Raw genomic sequence first — 4,943 nt, 5'->3', positions numbered from 1 at the left:
TTATCTTCTGTGAATTCGTTGTATTGGATGCTCAAAAAGTGCTTGCTTTTTAAGGTTTAATTTTCATCTCCAGTCGCAATGTTGATCGTTTATAGTATTGTCTATTTCTTGTATACCTAAATGTTTCTTGGTTGCTTTCTTTCAAATTTATAGACATTGAAACCTTCCAACAATAATGCCTTCGTTAAAATCTTCAATGAAATAAATAAATAAATAAAAACAAACACCCTCTTTTTTGTAAGCAGTCACTTTTCGCGATGTACCTTACTTTCTCTATTTTAATCTATCTCCTCATGGTCTTTTCTAAACTGGTGTCCAAGTAATGATCACTTTCCTATAGTGTTTGAGCTCGTATGCCCATAGGCTTCAAATAATATGCATTCGAATACTTTTGTTAATTTCAGTACGTTTCAAAAGATCTTACGCAGGGCTTTATCTAATCAGATTGAAAGTAATGAAGAACAAAAGGCAATCAATTTATTTTTTTGAATGTAAAGAACACTGAATTAACTGTGCGCATCTACAAGAGTGCGTCTTCTAACCATTGACGGAACGCGGAGTGCTCACCTGATTAGATTTAAGAAAAAGCAGCGTTGCGAAAACTATTTTATAACCAGTACCCTAGTAATTGAAAAGACTAGGTTTAGGGTTACGGCATTTAAAAGTACAGTTGAAAATGCGAGGGACAGCTGCGATTGTCACAACTTCGACTTTCTTTCTGAGACTTTCTTGCCCCGGCGCTCTCGAGAGGGCGCACGCGGCCGCCGGGGCCGCTGTGTCTTCAAAGCCATCTGCGTCGGGGACACAGTCCGCCGTGTTCTGTGTTAGAACGCGCACGCCCCTCCCTGCTTTCCCCCTGGAGACTTGCGTGCGACGGAGGACGGCGTGCTTCCTCCCCAATTGCCTCTTCCGCGTGCGCGAGATTGAGCCGCCATCGCTGGCTCACCCTCGCACGTTTTCACTCGCACATGCAGCATACCGCGCGGGGCGACGATATTATCGCCCTTGGAATTTATACCGCACGTCACAACGACAGCGACGGTGACTGTGACGGCGGAAATGAGCCTCGGGTGTCCATTTTTTTCCTATCGCACTAAAAGCTTACGCGCCTAATTTGTTCTAGATCTACTGCATACGGGATAATTTTTCAACCAAATGTACTCGCTCCATATTCGTAGTGAGCCTGCTTGTTTGACAGAGCGTGCTTGGGCACTATAGGGTAAAGTAACGAGTCTCCTACTGCCAGCGCCCGAGACGGCGCTTGGCCACTCGAGCCTGCCGTACCCGTAAATGTTTGGGGCTACTGCGCTTAATCTCCCTATGTGGACGGAGACATTCCGTCGTGGTCAAATGTGTTGGATATTCCTTTGTCTCCGGTCTCGTCAAGTCATTTCTAAGCCATACGCGTCGAACTCAGGGGGACAATAGGCGAGAAAGCGTAAAACTCCTGCAACAAGTTGCACACTTGTTGACCATATACCTACTCATTAGCAGCAGCATGAGTTCGATCAATTGCACCTACTATGGCGTAGTCAGTTCTCTTAAACGCGACCATTCCTGCTCGGAGGGAGAAAAGCCCTGCCGAGTTGCCTCTATGAACACCGCGCGGGAGGCTAAATTTAGCTCCGATTGCTTTATACTTGGCGCCACAACGGCGTCATCTCTGCACGCGACGCATGAGTGATCGAGTAGTAGCTTCTATTTTCTATACAAAAGCACCAAAGTAAGACGCGTGGCTTCCATTGTTGCAACGGTATTAGCGATAATAGTGACACACGTTTTCGTTAAATGAGGTTTTAGCATGGGACCCACTCTAGCCAAAGCTAAGGGCGTTTCACGCCAAAAGCTTTTGTCAAATTATTGTAGGTGGCACTGGCCATTTGGATCGTTCCACCAGTTGAACTTTTGACCTGAGAGTTGGAAGATTTCCAGACGGCACATTGAAGGCGACTCCTCGATCCTGGAAAGCAAGCCGCCTTTAACGCGGTGATTGCCTCATCACTCGCAACCTAAACGGCGATTTACACAAGGACTGCATTTTTAAAACGGTGTAAGCGACTTCATATGTTAAAGTAATCCCAAATGCACGCTGCAATTGCCTCGGTCAGGTATCTACAGGTATCTGCAATTAGTTATGTCTGGTTCCAGGTATCGGTTCCCCTATGTGAATGATGGAAATAGAAAATGTGGCTGTTTTGCACTTCTCCAGACCGTTTTGACTGACCACAAGTCTACCTAACCATCATGACAGGGAAAATAAACAAAAGAACACATTATGTACCAAGATCGTCTGAATACAATACTTTCAAATAATTAAATTTTGTAATGAACGAGAAGAAAGGGAACCGAGGGGCCCTATTTTTATTATCATATCATAAGAAGCCAACAAACAATGTCACCAAGGAGAACATAGGGGAAATTACTCGTACTTACTAATTGAAATAAAGAAATGATAAATTAATTGAAATGGAAACGGATGAAAAAAAACAAACAACTGTCCGCAGGTGGGGAACGAACCCACGTCTTCGCATTACGCGTGCGATGCTCTCACCATTGAGCTACCGCGGAGCCGTTTTCCTATTCACTTTCTGGGGTATTTATGTTTTCCAACTAGAATTAACACTGGGAGTGTTAGCCAGCGCCACCACCCACAAACCTAGGGGCGGATGTGGAACATCCTTTCTGCCGCAGGCGTCATGAACACGTGATTTTTTTGGGTGATGGCAGCTGGTCAAAAAACCCACATATGCTACCCGAAGGCATTAATGTTGCCGGATTCGAGCCCTCGTTATGTAATGAACAAGAAGAAAGGGAACCGAGGGGCCCGATTTTTTATTATCATATCATAAGAAGCCAACAAACAATGACACCAAAGAAATATAGGGGAAATTACTTGTACTTACTAATTGAAATAAAGAAATGATAAATTAATGGAAATAAAAAGGGATGAGAAACAACTGTCCGCCGGTGGGGAACGAACCCACGTCTTCGCATTACGCGTGCGATGCTCCCACCATAGAGCTACCGCGGAACCGTTTTCCCATCCACTTTTCTGGGGTATTTATGTTTTACAACTAGAATTAACCCTGGGAGTGTTAGCCAGTGGTGAGGTACAAGACATATGTGGGAAGCATATGTGGGTTTATTGACCAGCTGCCATCACCCAAAAAAGATCACGTGCTCGTGACGCCTGCGGGAGGAAGGATGTTCCACATCCGCCCCTAGGTTTTTGGTGGTGGCGCTGGCTAACACTGGCCACGGTTAATTCTAGTTGTAAAACATAACTACCCCAGAAAGCGGATGGGAAAACGGCTCCGCGGGAGCTCAATGGTGAGAGCATCGCACGCGTAATGTGAACACGTGGGTTCGTTCCCCACCTGCGGACAGTTGTTTTTTCATCCGTTTTCATTTCCAATAATTTATCATTTCTTTATTTCAATTAGTAAGTACAAGTAATTTCCCCCATGTTGTCCTTGGTGTCATTGTTTGTTGGCTTCTTATGATAATAAAATTTTGTAAGAAATACAAAACTTACACCGCCTCAAACTAATAGCAAATATCATAGGCCTTTTTTCGAACAGCTACTGACACAAGGTTTCATACCGCTATGCATTTGATCTAAATAAATCTTCTCTGCTTAGATATGGGGAGTGTGAAGAGGCTGAAGTCCGTTCGTGTATGTATTTTCTGCAACATGCGTTGCTATGTAACATACAAAGGAAGTTTCGTACATCGAAACGTAGATAAAGACTCATGGTATTTATCGAAACAAATCACTGCTTTTATTCTCATACAATAATTTTACTACTTCCCTTAAAATATTATTTCGAATATTTTTTTTATTCCTGGCTAGACTTCTGTCGCCCACTTTACGCATGCTTCAGACTGAGTCCTATCCCAACCTAGCCCTTTTTCATTCACTCACTCCAGAGACTTTTAGCTCTACTTGCCCTGACTGTGCGGCTGTTAGCCATGTAGAACACGTGCCCTGCGATGCCCCTTGTTACAGGGACCCAATCACATCACGGAAGAAGAATGGAGCTCTGCCATCTGGAGCTCAGAACTTTCACGACAAACTTGGGCTGTCCAGAGAGCACACGATGCGGCGGTTAGGCTCGACTTACCCGTCCCCACGTGGGAGCAGCCCGCAACACTGCCCTAGGGCAGGGCCTCTCAGGACCCAGTGAATAAAGTTCTTTGTCTGTCTGTCTGTCTGCCCAGTACATTATTCTTCGACTGCACCCCTTATTAGCCCAGCAAGATTGGCTCGCTTCGCCGTTCCCTAGTACTGGATGAGCACAATCATTTCGAGACCGACCAAGCAAGTACGAAATGTCTGAATACCGAGGTTGTCTTCAGCGCCATGAGACAAGGAACAAGTGAGCGAGCTTGTCTTCACCGGGACACATTCAGGCAGACGGAGCCATTCACAAACCCCCGTTGATGTATCCACTGCCACTCTTCTCGCAGCGCCAAGCGCTCAAAGGGCTATCAAGCAACGGAAGTCCTTCGCCGCTCCATTTGCGCATTCACAACTTCGTGTTGACCAAACCTACCACCCGTTCAGTTCCACCGCAAGGATATTGTGGTAATAAGGATCCTCATCTGTGTTGCATTCATGTCAGCTCTATCCCGTCTGTGGGCTCGAAGGCCATCGGCCAGCCTTCGGCAAAGCCTGTCGCTTCTCTCCTCGCTCAGTTGCCCTTGCATATCTACCGCGCTTCTTGTGGCATTGTCCCGGACTACGCTCATCAAAACCTCACAAAAGCGGGTCTACGCCCGGGCGGCCCCACTGACTACCATTTGTAGATGATGATGATAATGATTGTTTGCTTTTGTGGCGCCTAACTATTAAAGGCGATTATAGGCCAATAATAAGGCGGTAGGAGATAGCTTAAGAAAAAAAAACACCGAAAAGACTAGAATAGTATGTGAGTGAGCAA

At 45.5% G+C, this 4,943-nt stretch overlaps 1 non-coding gene across 1 annotated transcript; it reads right to left on the bottom strand.

The window, feature by feature from the left end:
- Positions 1-2,496: 2,496 nt before the first annotated feature.
- Trnat-cgu (transfer RNA threonine (anticodon CGU)) lies at positions 2,497-2,568 on the bottom strand. Its single transcript has one exon. It is a non-coding gene; the product is annotated as a tRNA-Thr (tRNA).
- Positions 2,569-4,943: the final 2,375 nt, after the last annotated feature.

Source organism: Dermacentor silvarum, chromosome 10 (genome assembly GCF_013339745.2).
Source record: "Dermacentor silvarum isolate Dsil-2018 chromosome 10, BIME_Dsil_1.4, whole genome shotgun sequence".
NCBI lineage: Eukaryota > Metazoa > Arthropoda > Arachnida > Ixodida > Ixodidae > Dermacentor > Dermacentor silvarum.
This window is presented reverse-complemented; position numbering and strand designations above follow the sequence as displayed.